Raw genomic sequence first — 20412 nt, 5'->3', positions numbered from 1 at the left:
CTGATCAAAAGACAAAAAACTGAAGAATCCGCTCAGCAGGAACGATGAATAATCAGCTCACAGAAAAAAACTAAAGAATGATCCCCCACCTCGTCTTTTAAAACAAGGCCGCTCCGCTAAACTCTGCGTCCACCTCCACATCAGCATCTTCAGCAGCCACTCGATGAGAAACCAAACCATTCAAAGCTCAGGTCACATGTTCTGTGACGTTTACACCCCACCCCCTTACCCCCCGCGGGATGCTGGGATGGATAGAGCTGTGGCTGTCTCTTCCAAAGCTTTGACAAGTGGCTGACACTCAGAAATGAACCCCCATCCCCCATCTATCCCCTCTATCCCAGAAGTGCTGGATGATCGACAGGCCTTCCAGTGGACCCTCCCTATTTTTCCCATGATCCACCAGATCTGCTGATTTCAAACTGATTTTAAGACTCTTCAGCTCCACTGTGCACACTGAGAGACTTCTCCTGCCTCAGCCATACCTCGCAGAATAACCTCGCTCTGACAATCCCACTGAAACTGATAGGCTTTTCTGAGAGGGAATGAGAAATTGGTTATCACCACTGACTGAAGTGACCTATTTATTTATTTTCACTTTCTCTCTCTTTCTATCCGGTGGGCGTTTAAATCACTGAGCCACTTCTCTGACGTCTCAGGCTGTTTCATTCATCCGCTACTGATGGGCCGCTACAGAACCCCTCGAAGTATACAGAAGTGTTTCTTTACACACTGCGCGATTTGTCTTATAACTGTTGTATAACTGTGTGTGTGTGTGGGTGTGTGTGTGTGCTCCAGACTGAATGTCTTTCAGATTCTACGTAGTGGTAGAAGAGGTGATAATAATGTGCTTTGTGGTTTTTGACACCTTCAGTGTTCCCTGCAGACAAACAGCCTCCATCTTTGTCTGTCTGGTCCAGCTGTGGTTGGTGTGTGTGTGTGTGTGTGTGTGTGTGTGTGTGTGTGTGTTTGTGTTTGTGAGGGTGTATGTGAGCGAGAGAGACAGAGAGAGAGAGAGAGAGAATAAGAGACAGACAGATGAAAAAAGAGAGACCGTCCTGCAATTCTTTAATCTCACACACCTCAGTACTTATATAATGTACGTACTGCCAAACCCAGCACAATAAGAATCAAAATATATTTCCCAAATTTAAAACATGCACCTAACCCAAAAAGACATATTTGTAAATATTTCGTAATCATAAAAACATTTTGTGCAACTCTATTCAAATTCTGCTGGAAGGATGCATTCAAGTGCAGTCGTACAAACTGTAAAAACAAGTTCCCTGTGATTGCACTGCTGTTTTGTAGCCAATCAGATTGAGAGCTTAGATCTCTGTGAATGCTTGATACTGAGTCACTGCGGGAATCAATGAAATATATGCCACATATATTTTATACTACACTGTTAGCAGTTTTATTAGGTCCACATGTAAACAATCACTTCTAGTTTAAGGTGCTTTCAAACAGCGAGCTGTCACAGAAGTGTAAACTATTTCTAAAGCTTGTAACTCAGGGTATAAGAGAATGTGTTCAAATACTTGGTGTCTGCAGTCTGTAAAAGGTCACAACTCTCAGTCTGTCGGTGGTTTGGGTTAACAATACTGAAACACCCTTAAAACCGACATGGCATGAAGTTCACCTACCACCGACAGGCACTGTGACTCAGCAGGTGTCTGAATGTGAAGCTCCGTTGTGTTTGAATGAAAGGCAGACTAAAGTTAGCACAGCTAGAAGGCACAGCAGGATGTGACAGAAAGCTCACCGTGAGGCCAAGAGAGGACACAACATCAGACAAACATGTCCATGTCGATACGCTGAGCCAAATACATCTTGTCTTGCTACCTGTTCTTTTTATCCACACACTGGCCAGGTGGTTTTCAAACTCAAAACTTGAGTTTTTTAAAAATGGCGTTCCAAGCAGCTGAATCTGAATCTGTAAGCCTCAGCAGCTTCTGGACAGCAATGACACGAGTCTGCTGAGCGGGACAACTTTTACAGGAATTATAATCCATGTATGTGTTTCTTGTCGTCCTACTTATCTGGACTGCATTTTCATGTGTGCCACTGAGTCAGAGAGTTGTTGAGTGAAGCAAAATGTAAACTGTACAAAGTATGAATACTTCATTATTACTGTACTTTCAGATTTCTGTACTTTCTCCTCCTTACATTTTCAAAATAGGTTAACTGCTTTACTTTTAATGCATACCATGATAGACAATGTAATGACTGTGTGAATGTATCCGAGCAGGAATGTATTTTAAGCTGGGGATGCTTGCTAGAAATAATATCACAGCGCTCTATCATAGTGGCTCTCAGGAAATGTCGGTCTGCAACACTGCAACAACTGATGACACGGCTGGCCGTGATAAGCAACACTCGAAGCATGAAGCAGCAGTAACAAATACAAAACATTCCCATGCTTTACACAAAACTATACTGATTGCACGATAAGATACCTCAGTGGTCAGTGTACATTTGAAGCTCCATCCAGTAAAAACAGCTTTGGCTGTTCTTGGTGCAGAATATGTCCTCAGTCATTTAAAAAAATATCTAAACTCTCCAAAAATGTCTCATTCCTTTGGTGCCTTCCTTTGAAGGTGTTCTGGGCACATCCGACTGAAAGGAGATCCTGGGGCAGACCCACAACCTGCCGGAGGGATTATATAGCCCATCTGGTCTGAAAACACTTTGGGATCCTCCATGGAGGAGTTGGACGCGTTACAGTACTGTCAGGAATGCCCTGCTAAACCTGCTGTCACCACGACCCAACCCTGGATAAGTGGAAGGAATGAATGAAAAAAGGACCCTGGAGATCAGTACTATTCTGTAGCGAGAGATCACCATGGGTGAGTCATTTCACATATAAGAAATTCAGAAAAAATGACAAGATAGCTGTATAAAACACTGCTGCAGCTCACACTGCCACTACCACTACTAGGCACTAGATATTACTACACTTCCGGCACTAATGTTGACAACATAACAAGACAAACAGTTAGGAGAGGTAGTTTCAACCCTATCTAAAGAAATGTCCTTCAGAAAAACCAATAGATTGGAAGTCAAAAGAAAGATTCATGGCAGCTTTACAATTGTGTGGGTGTGCACGTGCCTGAGTGTACAGACACACTGTGCTTGCCACTCAGCATGTGGCAGAAGATGGCAGACTGCTGTCCACACGCTGTGTGCTGGCTTGCAGTCCGGACTCAAACGTGTCTTGAACACAGACGACCGCTGTGATATTTCACTTTACACAACAGCGAGCCCAAAGACGCCGGCCACCAGCGAGCGGTGAAATATAGCCGGCTGCTTCCTCTTTTGTGAGCCCCTGAAGCCATAATAACAAAAGCCACTTACAGCATGACCGAGGGAGCACAACGTATAAAAGTAAAAGTAATCCGGTGAGGTGAGGAGGCTGGTGAAGAAACAGCTCAGAAGTCATGAAGTCATAGTCGACATCAAATGCAAAATATACACTATCACCACCTGTATTTAAATCTCACACCACTCTATTTGCATCACTTTTAGCTAATACTGTGACGTGTTCAAGCTCATCAAGTGACTCATACCTAAACACTTCACTCCTGGATACTCCATCCATCATCTGTATTCAGGGATCAAACAGTAAGATAAAGAGATTGTAAAAAGTTTGTCTGCTTCTTCAGAGGCTAAATTCATGGCCAACACGCACCACAGAAACTTCACCAACCACTTCTGCAGCATAATCCACTCCGTTGCCATCTTGTATGTTCAGTATTTTGCAACTCAGAGAAGTTTTGGCAAAATATGGCTTTAGAGCAGAGCTCCAGAGCTGCAACAGCATGATAAAGAAGTGTATTTAGACTTATTTTGGCAAATCAATGACAGCTTGGAACATCCTGAGCCAGCTTATAGACAGTGAAGAAGTGGATCATGTTGCAGGAGGAGTTGACTAAGTAAGTGAGAGAGTGGGTACACTTCATTTCTGAAGTACTCTTCAAAACTATAGATACAAAGAAAAGACGTAACATATAAAAAGTGTACAAACCACAGAATGTAAAGCTATAAGATCTAAACCAAACGAAATGATACGATACAACACGACACAACACAATACGATATGACATGACACAACACAATACGATATGACATGACACAACACAATACAACACGATGCGACAATAAGATAAGATAAACTTTAATGATCCCACAAAGCAGAAATTCACTTGTCACAGCAGCTCGTATATACGAGGTCGACAGACAATTAATCATAAATAAGAAATGTATAGAAAAAAGTCATGAAGTCATGCTGGTGTTAGAGAGTGTTACAGCTGTTTGAATGAAGGACCTGTGGTAGTATTCCTTCTTACATGGTGGGAGCAGCAGTCTGTGTAAGGCCCCCATAGTGTCATGCAGGGGGTGAGAGGACTCAAACAAAGACTGTTTTAGATGTTTTGTCAAAACATGCAGAGCTAAAAGAGCTAGAACAGCCTCATACCGGAACACATCACTCACTCAATGCAAATTAGGGCAAAACCAAAGACACCTAATGCATATCTCTATATATCTATATATTATTTGTCATATGCATACCGCAGCTTTGCATAAATCATCTGGTGATCTGATGGTTTACCTGCTGTGTGTAAATCATCCGTTAATCCAGCAGTTTGCCTCTTTATCCCTGTGAAAGTCTATCCACATAAAGCTCCAGTCCTGCCAGCTGGATCTGGGCTCAGCGTTAGTCTATTGATTGCGATGCTTATCCGCAGTGTCTTACATAAGAAGACCTGACCATTATCATTATAGATTCCTGCATACAAGCAGGATTGGTGATGGGAATTTCTCCCTTCCAGCTGGTATTTCCAGCACAGGTCAGTGCAGAATACTGGATTTCAGGCTTAAGATGTACAGGCGTTTTCAGCTACAGTTGTTATAATTAACTAGTGAAGCTTGATTGTTGACATTTAATTGTTTATGTCCTTTATACGTCAAAGAGTGTTTAGTTGGTTTTCTTAACTTTATATATAATTATGCAGCTAAATCAAATACTTCGCCAAAGACATTTTAAGCTCTGGAAACTTGATGACATGGAAATTTGTCAATTTTTTTTGTATTTTGTGACTCATGCAGCTGAATCACTCCACATCTGAGACTTATGACACACACATATACACACACAGTGACGAGAGGCTGCAGGTAATAGGAAACTAGTATCCTAATGAAGTGAAGTGGTTCACTGTCTCCTGTCAGGACAAAGATGGATGCAGCAGAGGGGAGAGGTTAGAGCTGTGGTGGATCGGTGGAGGCGCAGGTACATTAACTGCTATGAGAAGAATTAGTTTACTAAATGGCTGACAGTGGATGCAAATAAATGGCGAGGAAGAAATCAGGGAAGCAGAGGAAGAGGGATGGAGTGGTGGAGTACCTGGGTGGGGCAGCTGTAGGATCCAAGGATGCACATGCACTATTGCAGCATCACAGGAGCTTCACGTGTACAGGAGGAGACCACAAGTTCAGTAACGCTTGTGGGGTTTTGAGTTTCCATCAATGGAAACTGATGGTTTGACTGACGGTGTCTGTTTGAGGCTATATTAGCTGCTTCTAACATAGCTTGTGGTCATGATGTATTGTGGGTAATCTAAGAGGCAGGTTTAGACCAAAAAAGTATGGAATGAAAATGATGATATATCTGGTTCTGATTTTGAAAACCTTGGTGAGGATATCCATAGAGTAGCAGAATTTCAGGAGCAGGACCACACCTCAACTGTGCCACATTCCTATAAATACTTTCATAACTCTCTTCCTCTGTTGCTCTCATATTCATCTTCCTCTCCTTCCTACTCTCTGTAGGGTCCCAAGGGGGTCCGTCATACCCGGGTACTATGGCGGATTCCCCACAGAAGCTTTCCCACAACGCAGCAACATACCAAAGAAGTACCAGAGTTCACATTTCATTCACAATCTTTCCTTTTGTTATTAAATAATTTATCTTGTTGAAGGTGTGCTTCTTGTTAGTGGAACTGATTTTAAACATTTTGCAGACTGGCTGAATCAACCAGTAAGCAGCTACAATATTTGAGCAGCTTGAGTCGGTATAATTAGATGTTTCTGGTGCTTGTGAGCAGCTAAAGATGTTGCTGCCTCCTGCATGTTTTCTCTACTTTGGGAGCTTGGATGCACAAGGTTGGAAAGTTTTCGTTTCTAAGCTCCACAGGGAACTGGAGTGATTTAAATGAGGAGAAAATGTAAAATGTGAAGAAAAAAACAGCTTCTGCCATCCTTGCATACATACAGAAACTGAAGAGTTTCTTCAAAGGCAACATTCAACATTATCATTTTTTCCTTTCAGACACATTCCCACATGTAAACATACACACACACACACACACACACACACACACACACACACACTAGCTGTTTCCACATCAGGCAGTGAAATGTAGGTTAATGAGGCACCACCCGGGGGCACCGTCAGCAACACCTACACCACCAGTCTGATCAGAGGGTGGGGAGGCATGAGAGTGGGCGTGGGGCCGCGAAACACTGAGCAAGGGTAACATCAAAAGGTGGCAGCGTGGAGGGTTAATTAGGCAGAATGACTGAATGTGGTATGTACATTACAAGTCTATAGGGAGTTGAACAGAGCTGTACAGTAGAGACATTTTACAAGAGTGGTTGAGGGCTCGACTCTGCAGGGATCTGAAAAGGGTTATTTTAAGAACAGAGTAAAAACTGAGTTATTGTTAACACAGATGAAGGCTGGCATGTTGAGAAAGAGAAGGAGCAGGAGCAGGAAGCAGCATTAAAACCAAAACAAGAAGAAGGTTTGCAATGGATATGGCTTTGCTAGATGTGCGTCACTGAGAAGAAAATGGTGAGCACCTTTGTGGCTTGCTTAAAGGTCGCATGTGGAGTTTTTGACCACTAGTAGTGCTATAGAGCAACGTGTTTTACACCAACACCACCAGGACATAGACTTTTCGCATTTATATAACGCTAAAAACGACAAGATTTCCAGTCTGTGATTTTTTCCCAAATATACGTTTTTGACGGAAGTTTAGAAGGCATTAAAAAACGATTCTGAACATTTATACCTTTGACCCCCACCGTAGTCGCATAGACTGCAGTTGCAAAATATACATATATAATCCACACACAGAGTAGAGCACAGTGTAACTGCACAGTGGAGGGAATGAAACAGACTTCACGATTCAACTGTAAGTGCTACATTAACTAAGTTTATTAATTGTTGTTTGTGTCAGACAGGTGGAGGCTGTGGTTATATGCCAATAGACTGTTTTCAAGCAGCCATTTTGACATGAAACAGTATGGTCAACACAGGTGTTACCAATGATACTAATTAAGGTTTCATTTAATTTATTACAGCAGAAACTTTCCAGTGAGGCAACATGCACCAAAGCAGCACCCTGACTCTGTTTGACCTGAATGGAAGTGGCCATTCAAAGAACTCCAGTTTTTGGCACTTTCGCATTGGCTTCACTTCACAGCCATTGGAGGTTGCCATTGGTCTATTTTGACCGCTCTTTCTTGTCCCTGAATTTTATTTTATTTGGCCACTTGAGGCTAGCTACGAAACAAGTCAGTCTCCATAAGTCCCCATGTTAAAATGTCCAACTTCACAGCAGAAATAAACATGTTTACAGCCTGGTACAAAAAACAGTTTTGGTCTCTATAGCTAATTTCCCCGTTCATGACAACTGTACTGAGGGTGAATTGTTATACAACTCACCTGCTCACATTATTTTAAGACTTAAAGTTATGCATAAGTAACAGTGTGGTAGCTTTGATTGACAGGTGGGTGCAGTTACAGGTGGCTTGTTTGAGCAACCAGCATTCTGAGCTTTAAAACAATGTCCATGTTTTATACTGTCTATGGCCATCTCCATAGCTGCTGTAATCCTGATGTGTAGTTACGGCAGATACATGCATAGGCTCTGAAACCACACTTGTTCAAACCTACAAGCAAAATACTAGATACTTCAAGACTGTATAATGATAACAGCAAAAAGTTAAATGCACCACAAAGGACAAAAACACTTTATAGTGTGTTCTTCCTCTGTGGTTCCCGGTCATCTCGATCTCATTCATATTTCATGTGTTGGGATGAATAATACAGAGAGCAGATGACCTGAGAGCAAACACCTTGCTTCTTTTGCATGAGGTTTTCCATGAGCAGCACAGCAGATCTGCACACATTCAAAGAGAACAAAAGAGGGAGTCTTCTCCGCCAAGGAGAGACGGTACAAAAGAGCCGCTTCATGCAAATGACGACCGCAGCTATCATGTGATATGAGGCCTTGTAATAAAGATAAAGTGTTCTGGGAAGACTGGAGCTTTGAAGTGACACAATGAGGGTCTGATATTATGCTTGACCTGGTTGTTGTTTTAAATGAAGTGTTCTTGGGGTTTATTGTTTGATTTATGTATCTTATTGGATTTCCTTTTTGTTGTTTGATCCGTAATTCCTACTTCCTACCAAACGTGCTCTTTTATGTGATCCTGCTTACTGAAAGACTCATGATCACCGTTTTATTTCCTCTTCTCTATTTTCTTAATCGTATCTAGCCAACGTTCTTGAAGAAAAACATTTTTTTAGGTAAATTATTGATTTAGTAATTATTCAATCATCAGGCAAACTACTTCAATGACTCTCAAAAATGACATGATATGCTGCTTTTCTTTGTCTTGTGCGACAGTAAACTGAATTTCTTTGATGCTTGGACTGTCATTCAGACAAAATGGGCAAAGTGAAGATGCCTCCTTTGGCTTTAAGAAATTCTGATGGCCATTTTTAGAACGTTCTATCAACTGAATGATTCATTTTGTAAAATAACCAGTCAGTTGAATCATGAGTTCATCCATACTTTTCAGTATCTGAACCACAACTCAGCTTTTGTGTTGATGCAGGGACCAAAGGACTTCAAACAATGCAGGTCAAGACTCAAGCTAAGAGAAAGAAAGAAAGACACACACACACACACACACACACACACAAAATGTCTGTGGTCAATACAACACGCAATTGACGTCTGCACGTCTGTGGCTCATGTTTAATTGATGAACCATGTAATTACAGAGTGATCACAGAGGAAAACAAGCCTTGATAAAAATAGGCTTAATCTCAGTAACAGTGTGTGTGTGTGTGTGTGTGTGTGTGTGTGTGTGTGTGTGTGTGTGTGTGTGTGCGTGTGTGAGTGTGTGTTTGGGTTTGTCACCCAATAAGAAGAGTGGCTTTCTGTCACGCCACAGCCTGCCTCTCCTATCGACCGATGGAGGATTATGGATGTCACTCAGCTTGGTGGCTGCATCAATAACAACAGCTATACAGAGTGAGCCTTTAGAGCGACAGGTAGATACAGACTCCACACAAACACATATAATACACACCCACACGCACCACAGATGCCAGATCAAACAACAGTACATCTCTTTTAACTGGTAACACACACATCCACACTACACAATGGTGATTACAATGTGGCGGTTTAAAGGTCTGATCTTCAAACAGGATGTTTAATGAATATGTTCATGAACCGTGTGATATACCTTTCCCGTGCTCCCATCATCACTGCTTATCTGTGCTCTGTGCTACATGATGAATGAAGCGATGAGAGTCTCATCTCGAAAGAAAAGGAAAACAGTGGAAGAGAGACAAACACAGTGTGAGATAATGAGTCATCTCTACATGTAGCTTTGTTTAATAGTGGGGGGAAAGCTAAAGCGCACTGCTGGCATTTAAGTGACACCGAGAAATAACGACTCAGTGTTTTCAGGATGAGGCCACTCGCCTGAGGTTAAGTGTTCTGATGCACTGTTTCAGATCAAGAAGAAAACCCTCCATATTTCCTGAAGTTTCTATCTATCTATTCTACCATCTATCCATCCATCCATCCATCCATCCATCCATCCATCATTTATTCATTCATGATGTGCTTGAGCTTCTCAAGTTTTCATTCATGCAATTTTTTTTAGGCAGAGGGAACTGGAAAGTGTTTTTCCACTCTAACTATAGCTACTTATTATTCACATGAAGAGGTCCTCAGTGTTCCTCAACAGAGAAACATCTGGATAATTTAACAATGATCTGGCTTTTGAATGAATTCAACCTAAAATTTTACAATAGCCATGAGCCTGAGTCAATGTTGCTTAAAGTTCCTTAAAGTTACGACAAAATATGGAACCATAGTCAAAAACTGACCCAGATGCTGAAAGCAACGTGATTTCAACTGCTGAAAATCTTCAGTTTCAGCTTCTTGTTCTCTCACAGAATATACTGTTTTTATACACTGATCAGCCATAACATTATGTAGGTCCCCTGTTTGATGCCCTGACCCGTCGAGGCATGGACTCCTCTAGACCTCTGAAGATGTGCTGTGGTATGTGGCACCATGTTAGCAGCAGATCCTTTAAGTCTTGTAAGTTTTAAGGTTGGGCCAGAACCAGGTATTAACCTATTCAGAAATCTGAGCTATAGTAAACTGTCTGTTGGATCGTACCACACCGGCTAGCCTTCACTCCCCATGTGCATCAATGAACCTTGGCTAGCCGCCCATGACCATGTCACTGGTTCACCACTTTTCTCTCATTGGACCTTTTTGGCAGGTACTGACCACTGCAGACCGGAAAAACCCCACAACAGCTTTGGAGATGCTCTGACCCAGTCATTGTTGCTCAAATCCTGACGCTTGTCTATTTTTCTGCTTCTAACTTGAGCTTTGAGGACAAAATGTTCACTTGCTGCCTAATATATCCCACCCACCTGTCAGAGGTCATAATGTTACGTCTGTTTTGTGTACAACATAGTTGACTTCTCTCCTTCAGTTTTTCATGTACACAGCTTGCATTCTGATAGTTCCTACCCATCCGAGACGTGTAGAAGTGCTGCAACTGTACTCCATCTAATATTATGATCCTTTTCCTATGTGCAATGGCCTAGATATTTAGCAAAAATTGAAGTAGCTGACCAACTCATTCAACAACAAAAATATTTGAAGACGCTTTGTTAGCCTAGAAAGAAACTTTAGCCTCTGGTGTGTTTAGGGTCAGCTTGTTGCCCAAATTCATACCAAAATTTTCTTCTTCTACAAAAACAACACGTCTCTTAGGTGTGAAATATTTACAGCTGAAACAGTTGAAATCATGTATACAATATTTGCTCTAATTAGCTTGCAAGGCCAATGTTTGTGCTCAGTCTGCAACCTGCACACGCAAACACACACAAACACACACAAACACACCTGCTCCCAGGGTGCTTTTATGTGTCTGTTGTCATTTCTGCAGGAGATGCAGCAACAGCAACACCTACATCAACAGGATGCTCACATGCATATCCATATGCTCACACACACACACATACACACTGACCTCATTCCTACAACCTGTCTCTTTGAAAAAAAGCGAAGAATTAGATGAAAAGGGCAAAAAAAAAAAAAAAAAAGATATCAAGTGAAATGAAGGTAGGCGACGCATGCAGAGATGAATTCAGCCGACCCGAGGAGGTGAAAGGGAGAGGAAAAGGAATCCATGATAAACGCCTGACAGAGGAGGATTGTGGTGATTGGAGACAGGGATAAGTAGAGAAAGAGATGGATAGATAGATAGTGGTATCGCTGCCATCCCAGGAGTCGTGTTAATAAACAAAAGGAGCGTAATAAAGCAGCAGATGGCTACGTGAGTCACTCCTATCACCGGGAATGAGGGGAGACAGGGAGATAGGAGAGGGTGAGGCTGGACAGAGGATATTCAAATAGAGACTGATGATGGAGGCAGAGAGAATAAGAATAATCATTCATGTGTCCAACCAAAGCTGTCGCTCTTTAACTAGCCTGTCACTCATGAACAGAATAAACAGATTTGGCTGTGTTTTATTTACGCACTGGATCACGGGCCACTGCCCAGGATGAGTGAATAAATGAGGAAAATGTTTCATTGATTCTTTGCTGTCAGCCTCTTTTTAAAATACAAGAGTTGACTTTAGACTTTTTGGAAAATAAGAACTTCCAAAGAAGTCTGTCCTTACCACAAATAAATAGGCCAACATATATGTACATGTACAAAATCCTACTGAGATAAGTAGAACACCATATATCTATGTGAATATGATAGAAAAGTACCAACTCAGTGGATTAATGAAGCGTTTCACACTCTTAACCTCTAATCTATGAAAGTTCTAATAAAACTGATTTAGAAAATAGGTTTGGAGAGTTCTCTCTGGGTACTGCAACTTCATCCCACAGTTCAAAGACATGCAGGTTAATTGGTGACTCTAAATTGCCTGTAGGTGTGAATGTGAGTGTGAATGGTTTTGTCTGTGTGTGTCGGTGCTGTGATGAACTGGCAACTTGTCCCTGGTGTACCCTGCCTCTCGCCTATTGCTGGCTGGGATGGGCTCCAGCGGCCCGCAACCCTGATAAGGATAAGCGGTTACAGAAAATAGATGGATGGTTTGGAGGGTGTTTAAGGGAGCTCTGATTACTGTCTGCGGGTCCTTTTCCACTGTATTCTCATTTATTAGGATTAGGACCTCTCTCTTGGCAGTCTTCCAAATCATGAGTTTTGTGCCACGCACCCTCTTTAGAGGGAGCTTGGGGTCGACGGATTTGGTCAATAAAACAACAGGCTTTCCCTAACCTTAGCCTAAACTACACAATTCTTGTGGCTAAACCTAATCAAACCTTATCAGAAGAGGCCAGGCAAACTATAACAGTTTTATAGGGCAACAATGTCACCTAGACAATAGGGACATCAGATTTTAAAACATAGAACACATAGAAGCTGTACTGAAAGGCTACAACAAACATTATATCCTGTTATTTAGTGTAGAGCAAATCTTGGGCCCAATGTAGCTACCATGATGTCACCAACTGGTCATTGGCATAGGACTAAAAGGATGAAAACCACTGGTGTATATGATCCTGAGTTTATAATTAATTAAAAATGTTTCACTGATGCATTGTTGCTTGCATTTAGACAGCAAGAGACCCTACTTTTACATAATCAGAAGTGGCTGAATAGATGAGACCTGATTCCTTCCAAACAGAGAAATATATAATTGCTATATATTGCTAGAAAATATATATCACTCTATAAAATCAAGACCACTACAATATTAAATCAATAGTTTTAAATTCAGCCATGTGTTCTTGTAGCCTTTCTCTGAATCAATGTTGCCCCTTGACCTTGCTGCAGGGGTGTCAATGTTTTCAAAAAGCCCTTGTTGTCAGCTCATTGTCAGCTTTAACAAGGATCCATCAGAGATACATCATGGCCGGTTATCGACCGACTGGCTCCCAAAGATGCCAGTAAGGATCCGACTCACTCTGTCTTTGAAGAAACTGAGAGAACGAGGAGGGAGAGAGTGAAATAAAAGAGGGGAAAGCAGGAAAAGCCCCTCTTCTTTCTCCTCCAGAAACCAAGGACATGCTTGTAATTGGCTTAAACTGCATGGGGTGGAGGAGAGGAGAGGAGAGGAGAGCAGGGGAGGGGAGAGATTTCAGATGAGAGCAAAGACAGGAAGAGGACTGAGGAAGAAGGGGATGGGAAGAAGGAATGAGGGTGATGAAAGGGTAGAGATGGTGGGATGTGATGACTAGCAGCATGGAGGAAGAGGAGAGGAGGGAAAGTGGTGGGGAAGGAGGGGTGGGATGGTGGGGTTGGGCGTTTGGATAGAGAATGAGGAGAGAGAGCCATTGATCGACTGTCACTGCTGTTTACAGGGACCTGACTAACAAGCATCAGCACTCGAAGGCTGTAATGTATGTGTATATTTATATTATGCCCATGGCCATTAATTATTTGCATCATGTTAGTACTGATACATAACCACAAAAGGTTTTTTTTCCCTGATGTCTGACTATGTGCCTTACTATCCCAAAAATAACACTGACATTGGACACCTCACAAATTACTACCAGTGCCAGTGTTCATTAATCCAGTGACAACTGAAGAAGTAGTCTGCCCTGTATTGCATGTAGTGGTGCATTAATGAAGGTTTGTGTCACAGATCTGCTATCAAGGCAACATTGCGTAACTTTACTACCATTATATAACAGCTTTTAAATCATTTTGATGCCACATTGACGTGTAATCGAGTGAATAGTGTCTCTGTCATTTCCACTCTGCACCCCGTCCACCTGTTTCTGCACTAACTTTGTGCTCCAGATACAATCACGTGCGAGAAGTATGTAATGCTTTGTGGCACTAAATCACACAACGCCAATGACATTGATGGAGGAAATTGAAAGTGACCAAGCAAAAAGTTGCCAAACAAAAAGAAATCTGGGACTGACTTTTAGTCGTAGTATCTAATGTTAGCTGGCTGCTATGTCTTGTGTTGTTTGATGTTTGGCTTTTAGCAAAGCTGTTGACTAGTTAGTTTTTGATCATAAGTAATATAATCAGAACAAAAACATGCACAGAGCTGTCCATATTCGCCACAGTAGTATTACACTCATACAAAAGTGGGCCGTTACATCACAAAAATACCAATTTCTACACAATCTACCTCTAACCATTAATCATACAGTAGTTGCCATACAAAAATTTTGTAGAGAAATAAAAAGACAGAGTAAGGATGTTGGCATTGGACATAAAAAGCATTATAATTGAATATAACTGGGTTTTGCAGAAGTGTCCATTAGACATTTTATTAGGTATTCGGCATCAACAAGGAATATTAACCCCTTAAAATCAAAATGTCATTCTTTACAGTTTTTGACACTCAAAACCAATTTTTTTGTTTTTTGTTTAATCAGTATTAATGCACATCGGTCTGTCTCTAAACTCAGAAAGAAGAAAGAGAAGGACACAAATAATGACAGCAAAAAGACACAGAAGAAGGAGATAAAGAAGAGATGTTTTTCCTCATATCAGTGAAGCGCCACGTTACTGTCTGTCTGCTCTGAGCCATCAAAACACTCTAACCTCTGAAAATCAAATTTGACATCCCAAACTGGGTGCCACTTTATATTCTGCACACCATGCAGGCGATACTCCCACAAGATGCTCCAGTAACAGCTAAAATATTTCTGCAGGCCATCTCAAAACAATTGTCGCTGGAAGCGTTAGATTTCCCGAGAACTGAAATGCGATTTAATTAGACATAAAAGGCTGCTAGCAGCGTCTGCTAAAGAGCCAGCCTACACTGGACTGTATGTTTTTTTCAATGGCAGATGGAAATTCCTAATTACTAACCCCGGGAAGTCTTTTGGTCATCCTAACTGGTGGGTATAGAAATGATTAGCCTCGCGTGAACCTTATAAGCCCCGAGTCCAAACCTCTCTCTCCTCCCACTCCCCAGCATCAATATCACTATGCAAACCTGTCTGTGTCAACTCAATTTATTTTCCAATTTCCCGCAGGGTGAAAGAGAGCCTCTCACTCTGGCTCCCTGTCTGCCATCTATCACTCTGCAACTCTCTATTTTCTCTTCCTCCACTCTTTTCTCTCTCTCTTATCCTTCAATGTGTCCCCTCCTCTTGTCTCTCATTTGTCCGTTTCCCCCTCAGTTCCACATGCTAGACCAGTTATCTAGAAGGAGCAGACAGGAGCAAACTATTTATGGCTCATATAAGTGCAGAAACAATTTGCATCGATTCATTTAATAGTGGAGCGAGGGAAAATTAAAGCAAAAAACGATTAAGCTTTTAAAGCACCCCTAATCAATTTTTATATTAGCAATGATTCAAATGACTAACGTCAAATAGGTCACTCTGAGTGATAAACCCACACAGATATCCATCCATCCATCCATCTATTTTCCAGCTTCCAGCTTATCCTCACCAGGGTAGTGAGAGGTTGGCGCCAATCCCAGCTGACACTGGACGAGAGGCGGGGTACACCAGCTCATCACAGGATCAGGGATAAACAGCAGAGATTATAACAAACTCTTTGGAACTCTGTTTAGTTTTTTAAGCCTTTTATAGCTCATATTTTTGGTTTTATGGCAACTCTTAACAACCTAATTTCCAGCTGCATGTAGCTGTTTTTAGTTAACAAGCTCTGATAAATCCACTGTGCACTACCTGCCCAGCACCAAACGGACCAGCTCCACCAGACATTTTTGCTGGTGGAGACCAAAGCAGGGCCAAACAGAGAGATACTGGACTTTTATACTGCTGCTTAGTGTGTACTAGAGGTGTAAATATGGTTTGCTAACACATAAACCAAACTTCATAATGCCATAAAATGTCAGAGGTATTTTTGTAAGGTTCTTCTTCCCTCTAGTGTCCAGAAAACCAATTAATTCAGCTTTGAACAAATGACGCAAAAAAAAAATCAATATATAATATAGATATATATATATATATATAGATATATAGAGACTAAAACACAGTTGTATTAATGGATCTTCTTGGCAAACACTGCTCATTAATAAACACTTCAAAATATTCATAAATGTGCTGACAAATCAACCAACCGTTTATTAAACATTCAAATATTGGAGTTAAAGTATTACCCATGTCATGGTGAAAATGGTGATGCCATTAATATCATCGTATTGATTCAAACCATAATCAAAGAAGCCCTGCTTGCACCTTTAGTTTACATATGAGCCCACATACCTGATTCAGCTGCTCTGTGAACCGCCAACCACACACACACACACACACACACACACACACGGGGGCCCGGCCGGCTGCAGAGGAACACACTATCGACTAGCCAGGAATTTATCAACCACAACAATTAATCTTGTGGGAGGCGGGTTCCAACTCCCTGTGTGTGTGTGAATCTCTAAGTGAGCCTCAGAGAGAAATGGGGCGAGACTTCAGGATAAGATTGAAGATATAGTGACCGCTCCTGATACACACTCGCACACACACAGGCAGACACACCATATCCACATACAGACAAGATTTTAGAGGGTCAATCAGGCATGAGGTGAAGCTCCTCACATTCCCCTCACCTGCAGATCATATAACATTTACAGAGCATCTTAACCAGGCTGGATCTATTTATCTTTTCTCAGAGGAGATGCTTTCACCTTTTGAGTTAATATCTGCTGGTCAAGTGAGTGTACAAAGAGCAGGCTTTAAAAGGTCTGATATGCAGCGTGAGAATCTGAATAGGCAAACAGAAGGTTGTAAAACTGACCTGAACTGTCAGAAGAGTTTAAAAGAGCTATCTGTGTCCATGCAAAGCATCACATTACACCTGCTGTCATCCCCTGACTTTCCTCCATACAAGGCTACATGAATTATTGAGCGATCCCTGCTTTGTCAACTACTACACCTCCGATTGAGCAGAATACATATTCAACCTGCTGTCACATTCATAAAGCGACAGGATCATTGTATACAAAAGGTTTCCCTCAGGCTGGAACAGGAGGAAATTGAAGCAAAATGATAAATAAATTAAAATAGAGAACACATGCAGTCCTGTCACTCACAAAGCAGAGCACATGCTTCCTCTTTATCTCTAGTTTTTCCACCAGCAACACCTGTCTTCACTCTGCAGCTCTTCCCTTCAGAGAAGCAAAGCTACAGATGCTACAAACTCCTCACTGCAAGAAAATAAAAGCCAGAGCAATATTTACAGGTTTGTGTACTCACCTTTGTTGTGACGGAGTGTGTGTTTGCTGGTCGGTGTGTGTGCGTTAGGAGCTCCGCAGCACAGCGGGCAGCCTCTCTCTCCGTCTCGCTCCCACTGCGAGCTGGAGTAGAGTGCGGGAGAGAGTGTGTGTCCGTGTGTGAGGGAGTGTGAGCTCTCTCTCACTGGCTATTGTTACAGGGAAGGGAGCCAAACTGAGCATGCTCCAACATGAACAGCCCTTGTGGTTGGCATGGAAACCGGGAAGCGGCTGTCGTGCTGGAGTTGCGAGGCGCTTTCTGCTCCAGACACACACACACACATACACTAACAGAACAAAGTGCAGGCAGGTGCTGCTGCTGTGTCATCATCCTAGCCATGTTTGGACACTTGATTAATCCTTGATTCTCTCTGGATTCATTCTGTTCAGTCAGAATGAAGTGACAGCTGCTCTGTCAGCTGAAGTTCACACAGTGTTCAGGATAAAAGTAATCCACTACAGCCCAGAGTTCTCCACACCAAATCATAAATGTGGCAAATAATAACACCAGAGCTGTCTGATAAGTGAATATCTTACACATTTTTACTGATTTATGCTTTCAATTCTATGTGGACATTACAGGAAATGAGGCGGACAGAGACTTATCAACACAAGATGGACTCAAACCAGGGACCTGTGGTACATGGTTACTACCAAGCAGCAACCTGTGTGGCTGTGAAGTTAAACCAATATGGAAGCCCCAAAAACTGCAGTTCCTCAAATGTCCACTTGAGGCTGGCTACAGAACGAGTCAGTCTCCAAGTCTTCATGTTAAAATGTCAATTTACAGCCTGGTACAAAAAACTGTTTTGGTTCATGACAACTGTACTGAGACTGATTTTTTATAGAACTCACCCGTTCTAATGATATTAAGGCTTGAAGTTATGCAGAATTAATAGTGTGGCCGTTACAGGTGGCTTACAGGAGCACTCAGGCATCATTCGGCCCGCCTCAGGTCCACCAGTGATTTTTAGATTAGCCAGGACCTATGGGTGACATCACGCTTCTGCTTGCTGTCCATCCTTTATACTTTCAGTGGTTACTAACTTATCCCCCAGTCCACCAGAGTGTCCCAATGAGAATGTTTTCATGGTAGAATATTTTATTGTAATCTGTAGCCCAGTTTTAGCCGACTCCTCCTGTCATAACTTTACACCAAGTGGCTTATTCTGATTTATAATTTGCTGGATAAAGATTTTGGAATATTTATTCGTACATAACTGATGGTGGACCTCAGGAACCTACATCTGTGTTGAAATGATGCCATCCTGTTGATAGAGGCATCAAGGCGTCAGATCAGAAAGCACTGATATATGTCATTTTGGGGGGCCTGGACAGTTGACATAAATTGTTGTTTCATTCAGAAGACTTGTGAATATTATGAGTAATCAATACTGAGATGATTCTATAATAGAGGGTGAAATAATAAACGCTTCCACACTGACCTTTATCTACATTAAAGATGAGTGTTATTGACAGTGAAAGCAGCGTTATGCATCAGGACTTATGTGAGTGCAAAATTTCATTAGAAGAAGAAGGAAATGATTGACACCAATCAATATGATTTCTTCATGAATTCTGAAAATGAATGGATCAGTAGACATTTCTGCATCACAGTATAGTCTTCAAATAACACTGGGGTGCTTTTAATATTTTCCTCATTAGCATGTGCATTTATTTACACAGCAGGCTGCTCAAAATCTAATCAGATCTGGACAAATTTAACAGACAATTCTTAAAACGTTGTGCATGCGCAGCTCCCAGGTATAAAGAAAGGAAGCCAGTGTGTTGCAATGGCAGTGTGTTGGTGTGTGAGTGTTTGTGTTTTGCTGGGCATATGGAAGGAGACTCCAGGGGCATCCCATAACCCTGACTTCCTGCGGGAAATATGGAAAGGCTCCATGCAGCCATCAGCCAGACAGCTCTTGGGGTGTTTGTGTTGATGAGTACAAACAGAGCTCTCGGGTCACTTCTAGCACAATCTTATTGCCAAAATTACACCGAAGCCAAACTCTTTATTTTGTGTCCCACATCCAAAATCCCAAAACATCACTCTCTTTTGCTTATTTTAATCTGAGTGCCAGAGCAAGAGAAGAGAGTGATATCAGGTGCTGGTGAGGTCATTATCAGCGGTCAATGCAGCCCACTCACCGTAGGGGGTGTGTTCACTAAGCACCTGCTGTTCTGCATCTCAAGGCCACTTTCCATCAGCAGGAACATGCTAAAAAGCTCAAGGCTGTTAAAGCGTTTCTCCAATGTTTAGCAGCTCCTTCACACATCGAACAATCAATACAGCGATCACAGGAGGGCATTAATCAGAGGGTGGAGGAGGGTCTGTGTGTTTATGGTATAGCAGATGAATATACAGTATGTAATCACTGGCAAAGTGGACATGTTGAAACACACCATTTAAATTCTTCAATGACTGCACGGAAGCAAAATGACTGCAGCTGCAGCTCAGGTTATAACAAGGAGGTGGACTACACTACCAAAAGATTCAGCGATCAATGAAGTAAATAATCGTCAGGTTAATCTACAGTAGAGATGCAGCGATAAACCAATTTCACTTGTGGTTTAAACTGTTATACGGTTCTGTAACCATAAAGGCTCATCCACACCGAGCGTTCCTGTCATTTACGATCAATAAACTAGCGGCAAGTTACGAGTTGAGCTCTCAGTGCCATGTAAACCAATGGAAACAAAGCAGGAAAACGGGCATCACACTGTAAATTTAATGCTCACCAAAACAAGATGAAATGCCCTCAAGAGCATAAACCCTGCATAGGACCTCTCAATTTCCTTACATAATTTATTTACTAAATCTGCAACAACAAACATCTACAGTG

The 20412-nt window shown here is 41.8% G+C and overlaps 1 protein-coding gene across 4 annotated transcripts in view; it reads right to left on the bottom strand.

Moving 5' to 3' along the window:
• The window catches only part of arhgef49 (Rho guanine nucleotide exchange factor 49), a 60322-nt gene that overhangs the window by 24481 nt on the left and 15429 nt on the right, over window positions 1-20412 (bottom strand). Inside the window, exon 1 of one of the 4 annotated variants that reach the window (XM_019270824.2) lies at window positions 17550-17661. The exons of the other annotated variants lie outside the window; for them this stretch is intronic. The gene's annotated coding sequence lies outside the window, so the exon portion shown is untranslated. Of the gene's footprint in view, window positions 1-17549; window positions 17662-20412 lie in introns of those variants that run through there. 4 annotated transcript variants of the gene reach the window in all.

The sequence above is a fragment of the Larimichthys crocea genome, chromosome XVII (genome assembly GCF_000972845.2).
Source record: "Larimichthys crocea isolate SSNF chromosome XVII, L_crocea_2.0, whole genome shotgun sequence".
Taxonomy (NCBI): domain Eukaryota; kingdom Metazoa; phylum Chordata; class Actinopteri; family Sciaenidae; genus Larimichthys; species Larimichthys crocea.
Note: the sequence above shows the minus strand (reverse complement) of the source record. Positions and strands in the feature narration are given on the sequence as shown.